The sequence below is a fragment of the Mobula birostris genome, chromosome 20 (assembly GCF_030028105.1).
Source record: "Mobula birostris isolate sMobBir1 chromosome 20, sMobBir1.hap1, whole genome shotgun sequence".
NCBI lineage: Eukaryota > Metazoa > Chordata > Chondrichthyes > Myliobatiformes > Myliobatidae > Mobula > Mobula birostris.
The window spans coordinates 18,857,410-18,884,545 of NC_092389.1; the positions used below are offsets into that span (position 1 = coordinate 18,857,410).

At 38.7% G+C, this 27,136-nt stretch overlaps 1 protein-coding gene across 1 annotated transcript in view; it reads left to right on the forward strand.

Moving 5' to 3' along the window:
* The first annotated feature begins 1,137 nt into the window (after nt 1-1,137).
* Nucleotides 1,138-27,136, forward strand: part of LOC140185089 (galactosylgalactosylxylosylprotein 3-beta-glucuronosyltransferase 1-like) — a 212,040-nt gene continuing 186,041 nt past the window's right edge. The window contains exon 1 of the mRNA XM_072238346.1: nt 1,138-1,234. The gene's annotated coding sequence lies outside the window, so the exon portion shown is untranslated. The remainder of the gene's footprint in view (nt 1,235-27,136) is intronic.

A 27,136-nucleotide genomic window follows, 5' to 3' on the forward strand; every position in this document is an offset into this window, starting at 1 on the left:
GACTATTACATTCAGTTTCAGCACACTAGTCTGGAGATAATTCATTAGGGTTTCTGTACAGAACACTATCCAATGACCCCTGCTGGTCAGAATGCGTGTGTTGATCAATCATAGACTGGACTTAGGTGGGATACTCCTTTGTGTCTTAAACTTCTTGCATTGCCACATAAACACATACCAATTTACTTTCTCTCATACTGACTCGCATATATGTACTCTGCTATGCACATCATTATCCAGATTACTAGAGATGAATGATTCAGATCATATCAGGGATTGTTGCCATTTTTACATCAGCAACTTCATGAACAAAAAGAAGAAAATTGAATTAAATTTTAATGGCTCATAAGAAAAAGTACTGAATCAATTCTCTCCGTGAGGCAGGGAGAGAGAAAGCGAGGGCGAGGGAGACACTGAAGAGAAATGCTGAGATTACCAGATCTTTTGGAGTTTAAGTTTTACGATCTTAAAGTGTGAATCAAGCCCAGCTATGGCACTGTGAGCACTCGTAATGTTCAAATTTTATATGTTGTTACAACTAATGTAGAATCTCTGTATCCATGTATTTTGTACCTGAGCATCAAAAGCAATTGCATGCATAAAGCATGTGTATTTTTTCAATTTATCTTCATATTCAGTTATTTTAAAATATTTCAAAAGCATTAATGTTCTGTTAAACAACAGCATCAGACATTTCATTGTTGCTTCTACAAGAATGAAGCACATTCTGTGGATTTATATTGCAACTAGCTGGACTATTTCCTGTTAGGTGGCAGGAACCATTCTTTCTCGGGGATAATTGAGAAAGACTTCACTGATTTGCATGCAGCTGTTATTGTGAGGGTACTCGTAACCCACCCTGGGTAGCTTTATCTTGTGGTACGGACCATTCGCAGTACAAGTCCCATGCCCCCATGGGGGTGGGCTCTCAGGGTACCAGGACTAGCTTCTCTATTCAAAAACACACAGATGTTACTCCACGCTTCAGATCATTTTGCTGCTACTGGGCAGACTCATTTGCAGAGCTGGCTTGAAGGAGCTGTAGGTTGGTTGGGTTTATGTAGAGCTGTTTTTCATGGGCTGCATTAACTTGGGGGACTGACAGCAGCTGCAGGATTAGATAAAGGGATGCTTTGAATTCTGCTTCTGTGCTTAAAGAAAGGATTATGACTGAATGGAAGTCAGCTAACAGCATGTGGTGGGAATCTCAGATCATTCACTCTCCAGACCTAAGGTACCTCAATCTCTTTCAAAGTCTGCATGATTTGTTTACCGTTTTTGTGGCTCCTTGTCTAGCTTTAGAGCAGTGCTATTAGATGCTTAAATAAGTCTTTCAGTCAAATGTCTGCTGTATATATTAACACAGATATGTATTTTGTGCAAATAGACTTATCGCTAATCCTTAACTCTTTGAGGACAAAATGCCTATTTCTGATTTTTATTTCTAAGCAGGAAATGTTCCTTTGCTAGATTTTTCATATTAAGATCTTTGTAAAGTAACTGGGTTCCTTAATAAAGAACAAAGAAAAATTAATGAGGGGTGGTGGTGTTGGGGAACGCTCTGATTACAAATAATGCTTCACAGTGGAAAAATACTACTTGGAGGTATTAAATGGTTAAAATATCCCGGCACTTCTTTTAGACAAAGCACTGAAACAAGTGCTAATTTCACTATTCCTAGTTTTCATGTAGGATTCCAAACTTGAAATGTTCTGAGAATTAAGCTTCAATATGAACCGCAGTGTCTTGTTTGGAATGGAATGGCACACTGACTGAAAACAAGAGCTGGAGATCCTTTCTATTAGCTGATTTTAATGGGCAGCAAGGGATTTACCATGGTTTCCTCGTGCTGTACTCACAAATACTCAAGTTGCCAGCACCAAATACCTTTGACTTATTGTTTTATATCTTCTCTACATTAAAAGCCTTTCTCAAGACGGAGTGAAATAATTACCAGCAGATTTAACCTTTTCAGCACCATATTTTCCACTGCAACTTTCCAAAATGCATTTCGATCAATTTGGAAATTACCTGCAGCCAGATGACTCTGTGCTTTTTTTCTTTGTTTAAAGAAGGATCCAGGATTGTCAGTTTTATTTTGAAGGTTTTCTGCATCTGTTCTGCTTCACACTTTTATTGAGGAATGAATGTGTTCAGTCGCTTCAAAGCATCCGCATCGTTAACAGATTAGAGCAGTGATTGAGATATATTATGGCTTGAGGGTGCAAAGCATCTGGATAGCCTTAATTGCTAGTAGCCAGCACCACAATTTTCAGCCTTGACCTGATATGTGGTATAATGAAGTCATTATGGGCAGCTGTCATCTTAGTTCAATTCAGGGTTGGATATCTGTTTGCTGGATTTTGCTGCATCTTGATCATTTCAATGCAGCAGTAGGACTTCCCAAAGGTTCAACTTCCCCTCTTGAATGTTTGTGTGTGATAGCAGGACACATAAGGTATCAATCATTCTGCTGATTTTTAAAAAATGTTGTACATAACTCATTTGCACACTGAATATTGTCCAAGCGATAAAAGTACTCTTTTGTTAGTATAAGGAATGGATGAATCAGCAACGGCTTGACACTCACCTGGTATTTTCTTCACTGAAAGTTGATTGAGAAGTACAGAAATAGGTAGGAGGATACATAGGTAAAAGTCTTCAACAATATTTAATAACTACTGAGATTCATAGCAGCTAAAACAACATTGTCTTTGTACTAGAGATTTCGGACAATTATCCACACACACAGAAGCAGCTATTATGCAGTGTGTATTTTGTCCACAGTAAGCATTTTATTTGTGTTTGGTGATTAACATACACCTGAAGTTATAATGAGTTATCTTAACAATGGAAACTACTTTTATAAGAAGTAATAGTGAAAGTTTGCTTCATCCTTGATGAGCCTTTCATAAAGCAACTGGTTGCAAGTCATTTCTTACCAAACTATACTTAATCTGCATAATATTTTCACGAAATACACGGATTGGGGTAAAGAATGAAACACATCTGACATAAATACAGAAACACAGGAGATTCTGCAGATATGGAAATCCGGAGCAACACAGACAAAATGCTGGAGGAACTCAGCAGGTCAGGCAGCATGTATGGAAATGAACAGTCGACGTACGTAAATGAACAAGCAGCCGAACGAAATGTTGATATAAATGCATAATGCTTTTATAAGTCAGAATCTCAAGAGACGCAAGAATCTTTATATCTGCAGTTGATAATAGGATTGCAAATACAGCTTATAAATTATTGAAAATATTTAAGAGTTTAAACAGAAGGAAAAGAATAAACATGAGTAAGTCTGCAGATAATGGCAATCCAAAGCAACATACACAAAATGCTGGAGGAACTCAGCAGTTCAGGCAGCGTTTATAGAAATGAATAAAGAATCAACGTCGCAAGCCAAGACCCTTCTTCAGGACTGAAATGGAAGGGGGAAGACGCCAGAAGAAAATTAATCTATCCAAGTTAAACTTAGTTCAGAGATATTATCATGTGTAGATTAGTTCTCCTAATTTTACTTAGTTATCGTTTTAAGTGTATTATTAGTGAAGAGGGTACTATTAGTTTACATGGAAAGAAGGAATAAATTCAGACTAAAATAACTTACACGTGAGACAATATTTACTGCCTGGACATCCCAGTACTATAAATTGTTATAATTGTTAACTATGAACAGATGAGTTATTTAAACAAATCTTCTGCTGCAAGTGTACAACCATCATAATAGCATTTCATCTTTTTTTTCTTAGGAATTTGTGGAGAGAATCCAGTGATCAATTTGTTCTTTTGTTGCATTGTTGCAATTCTAGCAAGCCAAGTAATATACTCAATACACACAACGTGGCATCTTGTAAATAGTGGAAATTAACTCATTACGTGAACTGTTGACTGATCCTAAGTTCATCAAGTCATAGATTTAAACCTTGACTTGAAGAATATTATTAACTCAATTCCAATTTCCATTGCTACCCCATATCCTATCCATTAATTTCCCATTTCATGTTAATGTACTTAATGTAGCATATTTTATCATACTTTCTTTCATCATATTCCTTACCAAGCCTTACACTCTGATGTTATTTTTTTCTTATGGAGCTGTTAGTATATGCTGTCCCCAACCCGTGAGGATGGAGGAACCCAATACTTCATCCAGGTGGAGTTACTTGGCATATGCACCCACACTGCAAGAGAACATTGATCAATACCAGGAGTACACAATGGGCTGATTTGCTGGCAATTTAGAGCTCCTTTTCCATCGTTCCTTTTAACATCAATGGAAAGGAGCATTGGGAAAGTTGTGAAGTCACCATAAGGTCTACTTCAGTATCACAATCTGAGCCCAGATCCATCCTTAATTAACTGTGAGACACTTTTAAATGAATGCACTAAACAGTGAGGAGGTACAGAAATCTTTGCTGATTTTCCACTGCACATTTCTGAACAAGCGTTTAACTGGAATCAGTGAAAATCTCAGTAAAATTTGCATTTAATTAACTAAATATTCAGCAATGCTTTTTTAGTATGCACAATAGTTTATTGGCTACCTTTACTATTAATGCATTATACCAATTTATTTCAATAAATTATTGATAAAGTAAGAAATGGGGCTGGTTCCATTTTTGCAAGATCTGATTTGCAAGCTATTTAATTTGTAATGATAATTTGCTTGGCATAGGGTTTTGATTGCTTCTGGCAGTTCTATTTAGTTTTAGATTGTGTAATGGAGTTAATAGAATAATTTACTGTACAATCCTGCTTCTATCCATTGTAAATTTATTTTCTCCTCATTTTTTAATCTCCAGATTTCATCCATTTACTAGTGGCTGCTTTGCCATTGAACACCTTCTTTCAACAAGAGTGTGATGTCTTTCACTAGAATCATTACTGCTCAGGTGTTGGGTGATGTGAGAGACTGTTCAGACAATGAGGTGAACTGACATGTCTCTCTACCCCAAATGCTCCTTCCTGTGCGTTCCCAATGATGAAGCAATTCCTCGCTTCCTGCTGCTCTGTTTGAGCAGGCTTGTTTTGTCCAAGCATATCTCAGCAATCAAGCCAAATAAATTCCATTTAGTCTTCAGTTTCAGATGGTGACCTTCATGTGGCAGAGTCAAGTGCCTATCTGCGACCATTTGTACAGTTAAGCAAAGGAGTATCAAATTTGCATTCTTCACTGTGTTTCCTTTCAGGATGTATGGCATTTTTTAATATCTAGTCAGCAGTGAGCATGATAGCATAATGGTTAAGTTACTAGTCTGACATCTAGAGACCTAGGCTATTAATCCGCTATGAGAGTTCAAATCCTAGAACTTGAAACTGTGGAATTTTAACTCAGTTAATTAAATAATTTCCTAGAATCGGTAATAGTGATTGTAGAAGCTCATCCGTTTTAATCATCGCCATCAGATAAGGAATGCTGCCTTATCTGGTGTGGGATGCATTTGATTCAACACCAACTAACATGATTGAAATAGCCTGGTAAAACATTCATTCTTCATTTCAAGACACAAGAGATTCTGCAGATGCTGGAAGTCTTAGGCAACACACACAAAATGCTGGAGGAGCTCAGCAGATCAGGCAGCATCTTCGGAGACAATAAAGTCAACATTTCAGGCCAAGACCCTTGATCAGGATCAGAATCAGGAACGTTGGCCACATATTTCGCTCCGCAGATGCTCCATGGCCGATGATCGCTGGCCTTGCCAGAGAGGTCCCTAACTCGTTATTTCAAGAAATAATGGATTGGTGGAGATCATGCTGAGACTCCAGTCACACAGAGGCTAAGCGGTTGTATTCAACTTCGCCTTTGTTGTGATATGGTTCTGAGTCAACAATAAGATAGGAGCAACTGAGGGAGAGATTTAGATCACTTGGGACTTAGTAACACCTAGAAATATTCAGAAATTGGAATTTTTTTCACCTTAATAATCAGTTTCACATGAGTACAAAACTGGTCATACTAGCTAAGGGAGCAGAGGCTGAGAATTGTACATCTCATAATTCAAGGTGGAAAGGTAGACATTGCTGGATGACTGCTTACATGTACCCTTTCTGTAGCCCTCATAATTTTGAATACCATTATTAAATCTCCCCTCGTTCTCCTACACTCCAGGGAATAAAGTCCCAACCTACTCAATCTTTCCCTATAACTTAGGTCCTCAAGTCCCAGCAACATCCTTGTAAATTTTCACCGTACTCTTTCAGCCTTATTAATATCTTTTGTGTACGTAGGTGAACAGAACTGCACACAATATGCCAAATTTGGCCTCACCAAGGTTTCATGTCTGAGAATTTTTAAATCAAGGCATTACTCAACAAAGAGCCAGCAAGCAATAGGCGCTCTACTAAATGGGTGAACTACTGTTGATAGTGATAGAAGGCTGGAGGCTGGCCAGGAGTGCAATGGAATAATCAAGGCTCAACATGGCGTCCCAATCATAGGACCAGATGTGTGCAAAGACCTCACTTCAGGGGTAAAAGTAAAACAATTTAGTACTGCAGACATTTGCCAAGAAATAGGATAGTGGGCCATAGACAATATTTATCTCTATTACTTAATTGGGAGGAAACACTTAATCATTCAAAAGTGGGTATCAGGGACATTATGCAGCAATAAAGTGGCAATGTTGTGGTCAAAGGGATGGCAGTGTAGTAGAGCCATGTTTTGTCAGTATATATTTAGAAGCTGTGTTTCAGATCTTTATAACGAGAAGGAGGAGAGGCTCATGTATTGATTCCTGAAAAATTCCAAGAAGTGATATAGGATGAGAAGAGAAGCCATTGCAAATGTTTGACTGACTGTGACCCAGATGCGAAGAATGGAACCAGGTGAATATGGACAACAGGGGGAAAGCATTTGACAAAGATAATGTGCTCACTGATCTTAGAATATGGAACATAACATTGGACGGACTGTTCAGCCTATGATACTGTCCTGATCTTGATACCAATTTATACTAATGTCCTCCTCCTGTATATTGTCTCTATCTCTCCATTACCCTCATATTCATGTGAAAAAGACTGCTACAGACAGCCTGACGAGGGTGAAACCAGATGGTTTCCTACTGTCTCAATCACACAGATTGCAATTTGTGACTTTGGTAAGAGCTCCCTCAGTACTGTAAATCAAGCAGAAACCAGATTAAAGGAATGAACCGTGGCTTTTCCTATCTTCTTGCTTCACTACTTCTGGAATTTTCTTACAATCCATCTTTCTTTTCATCCATGTGATGTCTCTGACAAGAAAAAAATCACACAGATCTGGAAGATGACAACAAGCTTTGACCTAATAATTATAATTAGCAATATTAGTGAAAAATGTCTAATCAATCTTAGCACTGCATTCAATAGTGACTAATCTTCTAAAGTATTCATTAGAAATAAAGCGCTTTCAGAAGCCTTGAGGTCATAAAAGCTGATATATGAATGCAAGTCTTTTTATGTTTTAACCGTTCTTTCTGCTCTTGATATTTGTAGTTGTATTTCTGCCCCACTAATGTCAGATACATCCAGGCTTTACTTTTTCGGCAAGAACATGGATGGATTACATGAAAAAATAGGAGCTTCTGGGTTGGAATCCCACTCAAGATACTTATTTGTTTGTTGATATATTTATTGACATACAGCACTGAATTGGCCTTTCTGGCCCTTTGAGCCATACTGCCCAGCAATTCCTCAGTTTTAACCCGAGCCTAATCATAGGACAATTTACAACGACCAATTATCCTACTAACTGGTACATCTTTGGGATGTGAGAGGAAACCAAAACACCTGGAGCATACCCAAACATTTCATGGGAGGAACGCACAAACTCCTTACGGGCAGTGGCGGGAAATGAACCCGCGTCGCCTGTACTGTAAAGCGTTGTGCCAACCACTACACTACTGTACCGCCTTGTTCGGCTGATACTCCAATGTGGTACCAAGAAAGTACCTGATGTTTTAAAGAAACATTAAAGTAAGGTTACATTAACTCTCTCTTTCTCCCTCCAGGAGATGGAAACAAACTTGTTCTGAAGTATATATAGGAGGGGTGTTAGCCCAGTATCCAGCTCTAGCTTTATCAGTTTTTCTATAAGGTCAGCTGATATGTCTATTATATTGCTGTCAGCAAAATGGCTCTCACGTTTCATACATTATAGCAGTGACAACACTTAAAGGCTACCTCATTTGCTGTACAGACCAATGCGATGTTTTGGAAATGATGTAAAAGGTGCATTTTTTCCTTGGCTTAGCTATAAGTCTGTATTCCAGGAGATGTTTTGATGCTTTGACCAGCAGGAACATAACTAGATCAAAGCTGGAAAGAAATGTAGAATATACAAATTGGCTTCATAATTCCAATGCCATTCACACTTCACAGATCTCATTTTTTTGAGAGAAGGGTATTTGTAACTAAATTGTAAATGTTTCCTGTTTGCATCACTCGTAGTATATCCTCTTTGTTTTATTATTAAAATAGTTTAATAAGTTCAATTACTCTAAAAATTACTCCTTAAATTTTAACTTAAAGCTCTTTAAAAAATAATATGAAATGTGACATGAAATATAGGCAAAATATTGAGCAATATAATGTTAAGTAGTAGTTGCTACTACTCACTGGTGTAACCAAAAACTGAAAACCAGACTCATTTCAATGTTTTATTGCAAACTTCTGACAGATTGAGTGTAGCACACTGCAACACAAAGCTACTTTGCAGAAAGGAAAGGATATTGCCACGAAATGTAATACATGGGGATCTGAAAATATTCCTGTGGGAGCTTACGCTGCTTCACTACTGAATTAATGATAATGTAGAATTTAGCCGAGCCCCATATTAGAACAAAGAGCACTTCGAGCTGCAGAATTCCATCTCCAAGCAGAATTTCAAGTGGCCGTACGGAGCAGAAAGCTCACAGTGACGTGCGGTGAATTTTGTCGAAGAGATCATGATAGGACTCAGAAATCCCTTTATTCTAAGTTTTGTTTTGGCTTCAGAAAGAAAATAAAGAGCTACCTTCAGTACTTGGTCCAAGCACTAAAATTAATGCTCTGCATTACCAGCTCAACTTGTAAGTAGTTCTGTTTTAATATCTTCATTGTTTATTTAACTAAAAATGAATCTTATAAAATGTACAATTGCAGCCCTGGTTTCCACAATTTAAACATAAATTTTCAGGTGATGTTTTAACTTAATGCATGGCTTTATTCACTTTGGAACAAGAAGGATGATATTTTGTAAATGTATCAACTAGTTGGTTATATTAGACAAGAACCGATCAAGTGTATTGTATGTCTCAAGCAAATTAGAATCAGAGGGCGAACACTCCAGCAGAGCAGAAAGGAATTCAAAGACATAGTTCCCACAGTATGCAGGCACTTTATACAGTGGGTATGGATAATTATATCAATACATAAACTGTTTACATCCCTGTCACAGCCAGTGAGATTCTGTGTTGGTTTTGTCTCAGCAATGTCTCAGAAAATTATCATTGTTCTTTTGGGTGATAGTTCCACTCAAAGGATTCAAAGTACATTTATTGTCAATGTATGTATAAATTATACAGTGTTGAGGTTTGTCTGCTGACAGGCAGCAACAAAGCAAGAAACCTGAAGGAAGGAACCCACTTAAAAAAGCAACACCCAATGCGCTGAGAAAGAGGGGAAAAAAAACCACAGATAATGCAAACAATAAAGGCGAGCACCAGTATTCTGAACTAAATTGAGTCCATTGACCCAAATCCCGGAGCAGCTGGAGTAGGCTCAAAAAGGGGATTAGGATTCCCTAACCCAGGGGTTACAGATTATTTCTCATCATTTAGCATCACGTTACCAAACTCTTCTTTCTTTTTCAATCTTTTTATTAGTTTCATAAAATATAAACAGAACATAATAGTAGTATGAAGTTATTGGGAGTACATTGTTATAATAAACATGAGTGATTATAAAACCAAAAAATACGTAATTGACAAAACTCCCAATCATATAGGATACCAATGAATAATACAGAGTTATTAAACTCTTGATCAATAAATTTAAGGTATTTGACGTTTAGCGCTCCCAGTCCCCATTTGGTCTGCAACACATTTGCCTTGAATCCATAGTAGGTGCTTTCAAATTTCACCATAGAGTCTCTCTGATAAAACCTGGACTGGATTGTAGTGTTGAGAGGTCGCTACATTATCACCATTATCAAAGCTGAGATCCCTTTCGATGGGTGGGCATGAAAGATTCATTAATTTGAAAAATTACAGGATAATTCTTCCTTATCTCTTAGTCAATATTACTAAATCAGGTGATCTAGTTATTCTCTTCTATCATTTGCAAAGTCTTACCTCATCCTCCCATTACTACTTCGCTTCCTTCATTATAACAATACCAAGATTTTAAAGTACTTTCTGTTGACAAGTGGATTTTTTTCCTTGTCTCTTTTAATAGGTTATTCAGTGATCTAATAAGCCAAACACATCAGAAAGATTCAGGTTAGAGCCTCGATGTTGAGTGACTTATCTATCCCAGCATGGGTAGGACTAGATACTATTCAATTAGCCTCATTGCTCCAGGAAAGAAATGGTTCATTCAACCATGAGTCACTCTCCGGATCTATTTTATTAATGGATTTTAGTGCTGCTGGGGAATTTATGATGTTAGTCAAAGGTAGGATGCTGCATTGAAAAGACTTCAGATCCTATATTCAGGAATATTTCAACTGTATTCCAAGAAGAACGCCTATTAGAGTGTAAGACTGATAGGTGTATATCTATCAGAGTGCTTGACCTAGATGTGTGGGGTCTATCACAGTGTTGGACTAGGATGCATGTGATCTGTCAGAATGTTACATTTAGCATATATGATTTTTCGGTCTTTGGTGGGTGTGTTGTCGAGCAGAATGCTACTTTGACAGATACGGGGTCCATTTGAGTGCTTTGGAAAGGAGTGGGATCTATCAGAGTGACCCATCTAACATTATACCACTCCACTGGAGAGAGTGCTGAAGAAGACATATAGCATGTTTGTCTTCTTCAGTCGGGGCAATGAGAATATAAGTCATATTGCAGCTGCGTAAACTTTGATATGGCCATATTCAGAGCAGTGTGTAAACACAAGAGATTCTGCAGATGCTGCAGATCCAGAGCAACACTTATAAAATGCTGGAGGAACTCAGCAGGTCAGGAAGCATGTATGGACGGAAATAAACAATTGACATCTTGGGCCAAGATCTGTGTACAGTTTTGATGGTCACATTACAAGAACGATTTGAAGGCTTTGGAGAGGGTGCATTTGAGGTTCACAAGAATGTTGTCTGCATTACAGAAGTTTAACTGTGAAGGAAAGGTTGGACCAACTTGGATAGTTTTCTCTTGACTAACAGAGGCTTAGGGGTAACTCAATAGAAGTATATAAAATTATGAGAGGCTTAAAGTGCAGAGATTAAGATTCTTTTTTTCTCTAGATGGAAATGTCAAATAGTAGAAGGCATAGCTTTATAGTCAGGGGAAAAAGTTTAAAGGGGATATACGAGGAAAGTTTTTTTCACATAGAGAATGGTAGATGCCTGGAACACTCTGCCAAACGTGTAGGTGTAAACAGTTATGATAGCAATATTCAAGAGGCATTTCGACACGATGTGAACAGGCAAGAAATGGAGGGTATAAACGATGTGCAGGCAGATGCAGTTAGTCTAATTTGGCATATTGGTCAGCAAAGAGAGGTGTGTATCAAGAATGACTGAAACTTCTGTATTACTATAGTGCCCATAACCATGCTTCATAAAACTTTTGTGAAACAAAATGTTGACATCAAAACATATAAGCAGAATAGCTTAGGAAAGAAATTTGGGGGCCTTAACATGTAGGGGCAGTGTCTTGTGATGGGATAATGGAAATCAAAGGTGCTCTAGAGGCCAGAATTGGAGGACAGCTGCCCTCTTGCAAGGGCTATGACAAAGGAAGATTAGAGTTAAGAGAAGGATGAGGCCACTGAGCAACTGAGTTGCTGTGTCCAAGAATTTGAAAATTGAAGTAAATCACAAATATATAGAAACATAAGACCAAGAAGGGATTTAAAATTGAGGCTATAGTCAGGTCAGCGAGCACGGCGGTGGGGGGGGGGGGGGGGTTACAGTTAAGGTTGGGGTTAGGATTAGTGCTAGGGTTCGGATATCATAATGGATAGCATAGGATTACTGTGTGTAGCACAGTTTTAAACGACATGTTTACAGAGTGGAGAATGAGGCAACCAACCAGATATATGTTGGAATTAACATGTATTAATGAGAAAGACACAGATAAGATTTTAAGTTCAGAGGAGCTGAGTGAAAGATAAGATTTCTACTGTGTATAGTTCTGGTCCCAACATTGCAGGGTATGTTAGTATTAGAAAAATGCAGAAGAGAATCACCCGGCTGTTACCTTATAAGGAAAGATTAGATAGGCTGGTCTTTGTCCCACTGGAACATAGAGACTAAGAGATGATCTGATGGAGGTTTATAAAATTATGCCAGGCATGGATGGGGTAGGTAAAGTCTTTTACCTATGGTGGATAATCAAAAACTAGAGGCAAAGGTTTAAGGTGAGAGGAGAGAAATTTAAAAGAGACAAGAGGGTCAAATTTTTCACACAGAGGGTAATGGGTAGATAGTATGAGCTGCCAGAGGAAGTGGTAGATGCAGAAACAATTACAATATTTTAAAGGCATTTGGACAGGTACTTGGATAGGATGGGAGTTCACAGACATGGGTCATGCTGGCGCAAGGAATTAGCACCAACATGTATCACATCAGCATGGATGACTGTGACAAAATGCCTTTTTTGTGCTGTACAATCCTCTGACAGTTTAGGATTCGATAACTGCTATTCTGATCTTGATGATGTCACAGGTACAAGAATTTTATAATGATGAGTATATGGATTATATCAGGACCGTCCAAGAGACATTTGGGCTATGCAAATTTTTCAGCAGGAACAGAAAGGAAGATAACTGCAGGGCAAAGGAAACATCATGGGGATTGTGAATTAAGTAGCATTGTTTCCCGTAAGAATTGTTGAAATGATGGATGGTCGAGAGTAACTAAAATACTTTGCATTTCACTGGGGCGTCACAGATTTTTAATTTTGATTAAGTTACGCATCACATCTAAAAATTGTTCCCACTCACCCAAAATTTTTACAATAATTACTCATTCCTATTACTCTGGGCGGGAAAAGAAAATAAAAGAACAAAGTATTTTTTTTAGGATTACTGTTAAAAGTGTTGAACCAACTGAAAGAGCCTGATTCCTACTGTACCATTTTAATATTGAACAAAATTAGCGCAATGTTAATGGAAAGAATCGGAGCAGAGGACACTCGTTGCAGAGTGGAGCAGGTGTAACTGCCCTTGGTTTTATTAACAGGCTCCGATCTGAATGGTTATGTGATGAAAAGCTAGTCTGTCCTTGTTTAGATGCAACAGAAGTAACTGCAGACAGACAAAGAGCTGCTCTGTCCTCCTTTCCCATTGTTTGTGGCCACTTAATAGACCTTTTGGTAGACTGGCTTTTCTCCAAATGGCTTTCAATTCCTTCCCCTCCACAAAGCCCATCAAACTTCCCCCTCCCCATCCTCCTGCTCACACGCTTCTGTTGCTGAAGTAACAGCTCTAGCTGAGATCCTTGTGAGATGACTACTGATATCATTTTTCAACCTTGCAACCGTGACTATGCCTTTATCGATGCCAAGACAGACAAGAACTAAAAAGCCCACAAAGCCACACACATTCTACAGATCTGTTATTATATGCTACATTCAGAAGCTTCCTAATACTATCAGGGGAATGGTTAACTGTTTATGTAATTTATTCCCTTCAGTGCCCAAATTAGGAAGACAAGAATAATACTACCACAAGTGAGCAATCCATTTCTTCCCAACTGGGAATTAAAAACCTCGGATTTAATTTAGTTTACACACAAGAACACACAAATTTGACAGGCTGGTGGGAAATTCATCAAGCTAGCCCCACTACATGAAAGGTACACCATCAGGGCAGAATGCTTTCTTCCTCCTGTCTCTACTCTTCCTGCAGCTATGTAATCTCCCAAAAGAGACAAAAGGAAAGGATGAAATTAAACAAGCTAATAGTGGAAAAGATCTTCAGGAAAATTCACCTCAGGTTTATGTTGCTCTCATAATTTCAAAAGAGATTGGAGAGTGTTGAAAAAAGACTTCCAAAAAACCCAGGGGAGGATAGTAAGTAGTATTACAACTTCACCCACCCCATCTTGTTATTTCTGTAAATAGACAATGGTGCTCACTCAGAGCATATAGTCTGAAGGCTCAGCAAACCAGATATATCTTTGTAATTTCACCATCCTTTGTAATCCAGTGGCGGAAAATTATCTTTGATCTTCGTGATATTTAGTTGGAGTGCACTCATCTTCCCCGGAATAATAGACAATATGATGTTTAGAGGGATCACAAAAAGGTCATAGTGGATAGGTAAAGATGGGCTTTGTCAGCAGCTCTGTAGAAATTGGCTTTATTCATGTGATGTTACTAAGGGGAATTGTGCAGATAAATTAAAAGAGTGGGCTAAGGATGGATCAAAGGTTCAAAGTTCAAAGTAAATTTATTATCAAAGCACACAAAGGGTTAGGGTTAGTTTTTTTTAATGCCCGCAAGAAATGAATCTCAAGGTAGTAGAACAAAGAAATACAACAGAATCAATGAAAACACACACACAAAACAGACTGGCAAACAACCAATGTGCAAAATAAGTAAACTGTGCAATACAATAAAAAATCAGATAATAATAATAACGAATAAGTAAATAAATAAATATACTGAGAACGTGAGTTGTAGAGTCCTTGCAAGTGAGTCTATAATTCGTGGAATCAGAAAATTGCACAACGTAATACCCCATGATTATATTAGAGCAGGGGTTCCTAACTTTTTTTTATGCCATGGACCAATACCATTAAGCAAGGGGTCCATGGACCCCAGTTTGCAGACCCCTGCATTAGACCAATGGACAAATAAGGCTTCAGACCAACTCCAGATGCACAGCATTCCCTCAGAACCATATTGAAATATCAGGACTGGGGTTGATACTGGAACTCAAAACCAGAGAGAACAGCATGGCAGCATGGGGGTTAGCGTAATGCTATTACAGCACCAACGACCCGGGTTCAATTCTGCCGTTGTCTGTAAGGAGGATGGACAAGCTCCCCATGATCATATGTGTTTCCTCTGGATGTTCCAGTTTCTTCCCACATCCCAAAGATATACCAATTAGTATTTTATTTGGTCACCTAGGTATAGTTGGGTGGCAAGCACTCATTGGGCCAAAAGGACCTGGTATTGTGCTGTATCTCTAAATATTTTTTTTTAAAAAGCGAAAACCTCTTGCCAATTAAACCAAGCTCACAGTCAATATGAAGGTGGAATTTCTAATCCAACGGATTGGAAAAGAAGAAAGAAAGGCAATAGCAATCAGGAGGCAGAGTTATTGGAAACAAGGGTGGTAAAGCACTGATTGTGTGCAGGTAGCTCTAGAATGCATATGAGCCAGTTATGGAATGAATAAAGTATGACATGTGTAGGTGATTAGAGCTGAAGGAACCCTGAGTTCTGGAAGGATTTTTAGGCTGTAAGAGAATGCAAAGATACAGCAAGATGAGTTTCTTTTTATATTAAAGCATTGATACAATCAGGGCTGTGTAGATCATCAAAACTGGTTTAATAGGTATGTGCGCCTGCACAAAGAGGCAAAGTCTTGAATATGATTAATATATGGAGGGTGGAATCAGCCTGTATTAGATACATCTGGAGGGTAAAAAGAACTTGGATGTTCAGTGAACAAATTGAAAGAGTCAGTGATGATAAAATATTTTCCAGGTGATTTTCAGAGTAGTTGGAATTGGAAGAGTAGCTTAAGATCAACTAGCCTGAGACAGTAGTTTAGGTAATGTTTGGGACTGGGATAGAGTTAGTTGTTTTAACATATGTGAATGGGTTTTTATCGATGGGCCAAAGATGGTGTGTTTGCTTTTTCTCAACACCTGCTTGACGCAATTTTGCCTATCCATGGACTGCACATTGATTAAGCAGTCCAACAATGGAGACGGTGACTAGGTCAGCAGCAAGTGACTGGTGGTGTTAACATTAATATATATGATGCCAGATAAGAAGACAGCATATATGCAGAGGACAATACCAAGGGCCAGCATGTAAGAGAGAAACCGGGGCAATGACAGATACTTGGTGATAACAGTTTGGACATGAGTAGCATATCTTGCAAGAAATTCCCTGCTTAATGACTGGAGAGCAGAGAGTAGAACCACTAATGAGAAATCATGCTGAGCTGAACAAGGAAGAAGAGATGTTGCTGAAGTATGGCCTGATCAGCCATGCCAATGGCTGCAAAAAAGGCCAAGAAGAATGAAGAATCAATGCACAGCACACAGAGAGTCACACAAATTGTCACTTTGACTTTGATTAGAATAGAAACCAGACTGCAGGGATTCTCTGTGTACTATTGGGAGAGTGGGAACAAATTAAGACAACACACTTGTCCAGCTAACCAACAGTAAATTGATGGAAGTAATGATCAATAGTGCCACTAAGCTGCCTGCTCACCAATACCCAGATATGAATCAATGTGCTAAATCCCAAAGGTGAGATGACAGTAACTGTGCTCATATCAGCTTCTTGGGTATGGCAGCAAGGAGTCTTGGTAAGATTGAAGTCAAAAAACATCAAGTGGAGAACATCCTAATTGTTGCAGCCATGTATTGCACGAAGCAAGATTGTTGTGGTCATTGGAAGTCAATCATCGTAGCAACAGGACATCACTACCAGGAATTTCTCAGTGCAGTGTAATAGGCCCAACCATCTTTAGCTGCTTCACTTATGATCTTTCTTCCATAAATTGGTCAGAAGGCTGGATATTCAATGATCATTGTTTGATGTTCAATTCTATATACAGTCCTTTGCATGTAGTGAGACCTCATTGGTTGTTAAGCAGTAAATAACATGCATGCCTCTAAGTGCCAGGCAATGACTATCTCCAATAAAATGAGAATCTAACAACTTCACCTTGACATTCAATAGTATGATCATTGACAAATTCTTCACTATCAATACCATGGGGTGACCATTGACCCGAAACCCAACAGGACTAACCACATAGATACTGCTGTTACTAGAGCAGGTCAAAAGCTAGGTATCCTCTGGTGAAGGACTCACCTTATGAAGCCCTGAAGTCCTTCCACTTTCTACAAGATGCAAATATGGAGCATGATGGGATACTCCCTGATTGCCTGAATGGGGGCTGCTTCAACAACTCACAAAGCCTAACACTAACCCGAACAAAGGAAACCATTGATTCATATCCCATCAATTACCCAAACATTCATCTCCTACACTATCAAGGGCTAGTAGGGGTAATGTGTTCCAACCGAAAATTATACTGCAGTTACTCTGATGGTAGTTACCACATCTGTAACTTCAACCTCCAAGAAAGGTAAAGATACAAAGCTCATGGGGAACATCTGCAAGTCTCCTATTTAGAAATGCACCAATCATTGAATCTAAATTCTGAAACTCCTTTTTCCCCGCAGCACAGTTGAAGTGCCTACACAAGAGGGACCGCAGCAGTTCATAAAAATGACCTTGCCACCACCTTCTCAATGGCATCTAAGGATGAGTAATAAATGCTGGGTGACGCGTGGCCAAGTGGTTAGGGCGTTGGGCTCATGATCTGAAGGTCGTTGGTTCGAGCCTCGGCCAAGGCAGCGTGTTGTGACCTTGAGCAAGGCACTTAACCACACACTGCTCCAGTCCACCCAGCTGAAAGTGGGTACCGGCAAAATGCTGGGGGTTAACCTCGCGATAGACTGGCGTCCTATCCGGAGGGGAGTCTTGTACTCTCAGTCGCTTCACACCACAGAAACCGGCATAAGCACCGGCCTGATGGGCCACAAGGCTCGGGACAGACTTTAACTTAAAATTAAATAAATGCTGGCCTAGTCAATGGCATCCAAATTCAATGGCATCCAGATTTCAATAAAGAAAAAGTAACCAAGGAACAGTAAGTTTGAAATTATGATTCTAGATGACAGTTCAGTGATTATTTTATGAGAATGGATACATGGGAATTGAATTCAGAAGAGAAGGTAAGAGTTGTGAGGAAGTGATTGGAGATAGCCTTATTTGTAATGATGGTAATGGTGATCCCACATAAAATTGCAAATTCAGGACTGATTATATTTTAGAGCGTTGATCTCAAAGCAAATGTTAAGAGATGACAGGAGGATGGATATCTTAAAGGATAAAGTAAATTGAGATGATTTTAATCAATGCAGAGGTCTAGCAGGCAAACCATACAAAAATGTTTTTTTTTCACCCAATTATTGAAACACTGACTGCCCAGGAGTGTAACATAAAAAGTTTGCTGTATTTGAATGGTTCAAGATGAATTATTGAAAGCATGACAAGGAAGTTACTTGGAATTATTGCAGGACTTACTCTGTGGGAAGTTTGATAGAAGTCTTGCTTAATTGTGTCAGAATAGTCCTGTTTTTTCTCCAGATACTATAACAACAGGGAAGGAGATTTCGAATCAGTGATAAATAGAAATATTATGAATCACTCTTCTTAAGATTCAACACAATAGTCTTAGTTTGAGAAAAATACCACAAAGGTTTGAGTCAAAAATGTCTACAATCCTGATTATTTTGTTTCCAGACAATAATGTAGTTTAATAGATTTGGTGCAATAGCAAATCACAGAATTTCAACAAATCATTCTGCCACAGGAACACTGGCAAAACTATGAGTTGGCACTTCCCAAGTTTCTATAGGATTCTTGCCAATCTTCTGCTGAAATTGTGGCAGTAGAATAAGATATCCCAGCAAAATTTTAGACTTTAGTGTTTTTGGCAAGTTAATGAATTTATTGCTTTTTCTTTACTTATGACCTGTTGAGACATTTTATTTCCAAGTCAGGATGATAAGCGGAGAATATGTAACACTGCGTCATGGATGTTCTTGAGTTGCCCACTATGAGGAGCCAGAGAGCAAACTAGCAATGCAAGCAGAAGGTAACAAACTGAGAAATATTCATGCCTTCAGCAAACATTGACAATGGGGCAATTTTGCAAAATGTGACATTGGATGCAGAGGATGACAGCGCTAGCAGAATATTCCTAATTCTTGAATCAAATATTGCAAGACATGAAATTTTTCTGCCAAACAGTAATTATTTTTGAACAGTCTAATAGCACAGCAATATCGAAAAAAGGAGCACAAGTGACCCATAATAAACCCATATTCAGTGCAATTATGTCTGATCATCCATCTCAATATCATTTTTTTGCTCTCTCCCTTGATGCCTTTTCATTTAGATATGTATTTCCCTCCTCCTTATACAGTACTGTGCAAAAGTCTTAGGCGCGCGCGCGCACGCGCACACACACACACACACACACACACACACACACACACACACACACACACACACAGTATGTATCGCTAGGGTGCCTAAGACTTTTGCACAATACTGCAGTAACTTTATATATTGCACTGTACTGCTTCCACAAAAAACAACAAATTTCATGACATAAGTAAGTGACAATAAACCTAATTCTGATATGGGTCTCTATTGTGGACTGAGAGTGAGAAGGGGGCAGGGAGAGTGGAATCATGGTTAGGAAAAAGGAAAGGAAGAGGGGAGGGCAAGGGAAGCACCAGAGAGACATTCTGTAATGATCAATAAACCAATTGTTTGGAATCAAATGGTCTTGCCTGGTGTCTCTCGCGGCTGGGTGTGTCTCCACCCGTGCCACCCCACCCCTCCCCCCCGCCCCGACACTCCTTCTCTGCCACTTATCCCACGCCCCTCCTGTGGCACTCCACCCTCACCACTCCCAGCATCCTTTGCTCTCGCCAAATTTACATACTTGCTCTCCGCTCTACGTTGACAAATACAGTACTTTTGTTTTTATCCCCTATTTTTCATTTCACATTTTACAGAAGTATCTGAAATTACTGGGAGCTGGATTAGCCACTGATGTAATTCAAATAGAGTTTCATCTCCACCTCCACCTCAATAACCCTCCAGAGAGTAAACAGCATTAGAAAACTTCCACTTTCTCTCTATAACTACATATACAGACGATAATATTTGCAAACAATTTCTCTTATTATTCACTCTTTGCCACTTGATAGTTCTAACATTGGGAATCAACAAATAACTTTAAGGTGCATTCTGTATCTCTGGCTGCCATTCGTGCTTACTTAGAACTTCCAGTGTTACTGGATTCAGTTTACTTACACCAGAGCAAGTTGTTGACTGTGTTTATCCTACCATTAGCCAAGATGCTGCAGTGATGTTTTGTTGATCATTCTGCTTCCGTCATGGCGGAATGCTAAGCTTGCATATGGTGGCATGGTAGCGTAGTGGTTAGGTCAATGCCTGTCAGTACCAGTGACCCTGGTTCAATTCCCACCACTGCCTGTGACCACGGGGGTTTCCTCCAGGTGCTCCAGTTTCCTCCCGCAGTCCAAAGATGTACCGGTTGGTAAGTTAATTGGTCTTTGTAAATAGTCCCGTGATTAGGATAGGGTTAAATCTTGGAATTGCTGGGTGGTGCAGCTCAAAGGGGTGAAAGGGCTGTACCTCAACAAATAAATAAATATCATCCCACATCAGTAGGGCAGCGTGTATAAGCTACTTGATGCACTCATTATCGTGGACTTGGTACCGCCAATTCTCCAACCAACCTTCTCAAACTCATTGTACATTCTGTCTTAGTCGGTTAATTATTATCGATATGTAATGATAACCCAGGTTGTTTGCCTACATGCTAGGTTGGCTTCCAGTCTTTAGGCATAGTGCATTAGTGTAAGTGATTTTGTTAGACCATTTAATCCCCATTTGTATGCATGGTGTTATTACTGGCAATTGTTTGCTATAGTAGTGACAAAGGGGAAAAGGTTACAACTGAGCACTGTAAGTGATCCTTCTCGAAAGTTGACCACAAATGCTCACTCTGGTAATTAAGCACAGCATGAAGGTAGTGCTGCATTATCAGATGTTGCTACTTTTTGATAAGAAGATCATAAAAGATCCTAAGGCACTATTTCAAAGATAAACAAAGCAGTTATCCCTGGTATCCTGATCCAAATTTAATTACTCACCATTATTAAAAGCAGATTGCCATTTTCTCAGTGTTATTGGTGGGAGCTTGCTATGAAAAATTGGCCTCTCTATTTTTCTGTATCACAACAGTTTCTATGCTTGAAAAAGTGTTTTATTGACTGTAAGCTGTAAGGTGACATCCTGAAAGAGACATGAAATATACTATATTAATGTTCGATTAGGGATAGTAACACCCTGAATAAATGAGGTTATTCAGTTGACAAAATCAGTAGGCAATCAATTTTCCCAAGGAAAAACTCTTAAAACTTTTATTTGGTGGAAAAGATGAGCATGGTGAATTGACAACATATCGTATTATGACTTGAAGAAGGGTTTTTGGACAGGTCCCTGTGGAAGCAAAATAGCTAACTTGTGCAATAAGGAGGAATAAAGTTGTTTCAGATAATGCTAGCTTTCAGTTCCATGGATCCCATTTGATTGAGTTAATCAACTTTGAATGCAGTAGCCATTAGCTATCTGACACCATGTTTGAATCCTTTATATTTTTCACTGGAAATAAATCATCATATATAACTGGTGAGGGGAGAGATGTGTCTGGGGCACTTGCATTTTATTTCGATCATCTGCATCAAGTTTGAACCTCTGGATGTAAATTCCTCCTGAGGCTGCTACTGTTCCTCCACTACAATGTTCCTTTTTCTCACGAGCTTCAATAGTTCTTCCACTAAAATTAAGTGATTTCCCATAAAAATGCATCTCTTTTGATTTTGCAAATATGCGTGTCTAATATGACATTAACTCAAAATCCAGACTACATCAGAATATGCATTCAATATTCAGAATAATGGTGCCAAACCATCTGTGTCCAATATCGCAGTCTACAGTATTTCTACATAAAAATGTCGATATTTTCATCCTAATACACACAATGAGGTGACTGAAGCAGCAACACATATCACATTCAGCCGTACTGCCCTAAAAATCCACCACAGTTTTCTGTGTTATCTGCCTAAAAACATCTGTATAAGATAATTTAAGTACACTCTTAATCTCTAGTATAAAATGGAAGAGAGAGAATTTACAGGGTAGTACAACAGGTCTTCATTGACACTGACTGTAATCCTGTTACTTATAGTATTTCATTCAAGTGAGAGAATAGTCTTGTAGCCTCTAAAGGTCGGTATTGTTCGATGATGCTGGTTTTGCAAGTGTAAATGAAGATAACATCATCAAAGCAGGCTGCTACTTTGAAAAGCCCAACCAATATCTAGTAGTCCAAGAATTTCTCAGACTATATTACATTTCTTTCTGCCACATACCACCGGTTCATCTCTTATTTCAGTGGTGAATCATTAAACAGCACAAAGAGGCTCAGCCACATAAACCCAACAGAACGAGAGTCTTGAGAACATTACAAATTGTCCTAATCTTTGACAAGTCCCATCTGTGGATTTAAAATCCTTGAGCAGATGCTGGATAAATTATGCTGTCATCTGGCTGGAAGCCTGAGAATACACCAGCGTGCAGATTAACCATGGCACAGGCTGCAACACAAGGCCACTGACACCAAGCTGTACTTCATAACAGTTTTGCAGAGTCAATGGCAAGATGGTCACCTCCTCAGGGGCACACTTAACTCCAAAATCATGGCTACCATCAGCCAACAATGACACAAATTTCTACATTAAAAGATGCAATTGAGTGGCCTAGGCAGGTAGTGTAGGGGGTCTGTCTATTTCTTATATAGTAGTGCTGGAAATGACGACAGGCTATGCAATTGTTGTCATCACCTGGAGAATTAAAAAAGCACGATTTCTCAATTGAGGAAGAAAATAAATTAAACCATTCTGTTTCCTCCATGTGAAGTATTCATAATATTACAAGACCTATATCATCCATTAGGTACAGTTCTAAGCATGCCAAATTCCTGGAAGAACCAAGTGAATTTGCAATAAACTTATGATAGTCCATGGACTGCTCTGGGACAATTATACTCAGTACCTCCTGTACCTAATAAAGTGGCTATTGGATGTGTGTTCATGGTCTTCTGCTGCTGTAGCCTATTCACTTCAAGGTTCAATACGTTTTTCATTCATGGAAGTTCTTTTGCACGTTACGTTCGTAATGCATGATTATTTAAAGTACTGTCACCTTCCAGTCAGTTTGAAACAATCTATTCATCCTCCTCTGACCTCTCTCATTAACAAGGCATTTTCACCCACAGAACTGCTGCTCACTGGATGTTTTTTTTTTCTGTTTATTGCACCAATCTCTGAAAAACTCCAGAGTCTGTTGTGCATGAAAATCCCAGGGGATTAATGTTCCCTCTAAATTGGAATGACCAGTGTGCACAAAAATATTGTGCTGTGCAATTTTTTGCCCAGTGCCAACAACATGTGTAGACTGAATTTTATATATAGATGTATTCATTTTAACATCCTGCAAAACACTGTCAATAAGAACTTTGGGTTTGATCATTTTCACTCTCATTCATCTGCACTCTCACAAAACATATGTAGCGGGCCTATAGCGGGTAATGAAGGATTTTCTTGCCAGAGCTATTGCACAATGTCCATTTGTGATTTGCTTGCTAAATGATGCTTCAAAACTTCAAATTCCCAAATATCACTCCACGTCTTCCCATTTGCAAATTCTCCAGCAACTTTTGCATCATGACAATACATGCAGTAACACCAGTTTCTGTATTGTACAGAAATATTTCTTGTAGCTGCACGCTCCTGACCTCATGAGCTTTTGGTCTCGCAGTTTCTACTGTTTCATTTAGTCATTCTGCTTTAAATAAGCTAGCAGTTCTTTTGCACTTCATGCCCTTTGCTTCTTTGGAATTCTACATAGTGAATCAAAAATTTCTTCAATAAAACAGTATAAATAAGCCAGTTCTAAAATCTGCAAACAAATCATCGCAAATTTCCCATTGTCAACACCGTCCAAATCAGAAACCAGAAAAGGAAATGTGATTGTGTACAATCGTGAAATACACTTAACATGCAATGAGTTAGAGGGTGACAACCTTTCGTGTGCAGCTTAAATTCCTTTGTGCGCTAGTAGAAAAGGATGTGTGCGCGCGTACACGTGCACACCGTAGAGGGAACATTGCAGAAGTTCTGCAGTTTCTAAGATACTCAAGCCACCCTGTCTGGCACTAACAAACATTCCACTGTCAAAGTCAGTTTGACTGAATTTCTTCCCCATTCTGATGTTTTGTTTGAAAAACAACTGAACCTCTTGACCACGCCTGCATGCTTTTATGCAGTGATTACAGGTGTACTGAATAAAGTGGCCACTGAGTGTATGTAATTTAAACATTTATGGTGTACTTATTTTTCAAGTTACTATTTACATTTAGTGTTGGCGCGTGGCCAAGTGGTTAAGGCGTTCGTCTAGTGATCTGAAGGTCACTAGTTCGAGCCTTGGCTGAGGCAGCGTGTGTGTCCTTGAGCAAGACACTTAACCATACATTGCTCTGCAACGACACTGGTGCCAAGCTGTATGGGTCCTAATGTCCTTCCCTTGGACAACATCGGTGGCGTGGAGAGGAGAGACTTGCAGCATGGGCAACTGCTGGTCTGCCATACAACCTTGCCCAGGCCTGCGCCCTGGAAACCTTCCAAGGCGCAAATCCATGGTCTCATGAGACTAACGGATGCCTATATTTACATTTAATTTTGAAATGAATTGGCTGGATGAACAAAGGTAACTGGAGATGCAGAAATTATCATTAAAGCATTTATCATTCGACACACATTGCTATTTTCAGTCTTCCTTAAGTTCCTCGTGAGAAACTTGGTCAAGTAATACTATCCTCATGCTTCAGCCTGATTCAGCTTTAGTTGGAATGGATAATATTCTAAACCTTAATCCAATCTGGATTCATCCAGTTCTCAGTGGCAAACAAGATCTCTGTTGTCAGTTATTCATCTGGTCGCCTAATCACTAAGAATTTTTAAGATGCATACAGTGCCAAGTCTTAGAATAAGTAATACAGGATAAAGGATTTAAGATAGCATTTCTTCTGTTTTTAACCATTTTCTATAAAACAGTACTGTTTCTTTATCTGCAAAATTTCTTTGATTTTTAACATAATTTTTTTCCATAATTTTAAGCATTAGAATATTATTTTGTAGAGTTGCAGGTGGCTGCAACAACAGTAAAGCTTGTATTGCATACTCAGAAGGAAGTTTTAAATCCCTGCTATATTTTCTTAAACATAGGAATGGTGTTATCTTTGAGCCCATGCACATATGTTTGTATTGTCATATAATTAGTTAATATTGTCATGCCGTGTACTAACTTTTCAAACAACATAACAGCTTCACTGGCATTTAATTTGTAACAGTTCAGAGAACCAACATTAAAATAGTAATTGTGCTTTCAGTTTATCAGATAAAGTTCAATCCGTCCAAATCTATTTTCTATGTGGACAAAAAATCTACCATCCTTCTTCAAATCCGTCAATTCAATCTCTCACTGGGGAAAAGAATCGAATTGTTTCTTTGTTTCTCTCTGTGGTCTGCTCCAATGGCACTCTAACATAATTCGCTCCACAATCCCATCGCCCTTTGTCTGAGAAGGTTTCACTTGACTTTCTTTTTAATCTTGTGATTCAAAACCATTTGCCATGTTATTTGAACCCATCGGTTTGCCAATCTGTACAGCTCAGCATGACCAACTTCACTTATAATTTGAATGCAAGTTTAGGAAATCACCTCAACAGCTCATTCCAAGGATAAGGTTAGAGAGGAATTCAAAGTGTGTGTTTTTCATTGAAGACATGTTCTGACTGGTATTCAATTCAATTGATTACACTACATATTGAATTTGATATACAACAGGCATTTGAAGCAATATTGCTCATTTAATGCAGAGGTGCAAGTTGAATTTCCACCCTAGTAAGACCAACTTCATTAAATGGTTCTTATAATTTAATGAATCATACCTGGAATCATTTTGACTTCTCACCTGTACCATTCTAAAGTTAACACAATTCTTCCTGGAATTTTACATAGTTCTCCAGATGGGTTTGTCAGATGCTAGTAAAATAATACAAGTGCCTTGGATATACACTTAGTAGCCATTTTATCAGGTACACCTGTACACCTGCTCATTAATGCTAATATCTAATCAGGCAAATCATGTGGCAGAAACTCAATACATAAAAACATGCAGACATGGTCAAAAGGTTCAGTTGTTTTTCAGACCAAACATCAGAATAGGGGAAGAAATGTGATCTAAGTGACTTTGACCATAGAATGACTGCTGGCGCCAGATGGGGTGGTTTGAGTATCTCAGAAACTGCTGATCTCCTAGGATTTTTATGCACAAGTCTTTAGAGTTATTTAGAATGGTGTGAAAAACAAAAAAAAAGTGAGCAGCAGTACTGGGGCAAAAATACCTTGTTAATGGGAGAGATCAGAGGTGAATGGCCAGACTGATTCAAGGTGACAGTAGCTCAATAACCTCGTATTACAGCAGTGGTGTGCAGAAGACCATCTCTGAATGCACGGCATGTTGAACCTTGAAGTGGATGGGCAACAGCAGCAGAAGACCATGAACATACACTTAGTGGCCACTTTATTAGGTACAGGAGACATGTAATAAAGTGCCACTGAGTGTATTCAATCATTGCTGATACAACCTAGTGCCCCATTGCTGAATAAATACTACAGCAAAGATCTTTCAGAATAATCCCTCAAAATTTTGAGATTTATTTCTGAATCTACCTGTATCATTTTTTAAAAATTATATTCTATTTCATTTATTCCACCTACTAATTAAATTATAGTTATCTGTTCTGCATTACTTTTTCCTTTCTCCAGTAATCCTCTGTTCCCAGTTAATATTTTCTCTTGAACGCTGCAATTTACTTACCATGTTCAAACATAGATATTCCTTTGTACAGCATGTCACTCACGAGAGAGATTTTTTCTTCAGCCCGCGAAAACAGGCGGAATGGGAAATGGGATTTGCCTACATTTCAAAGTTCC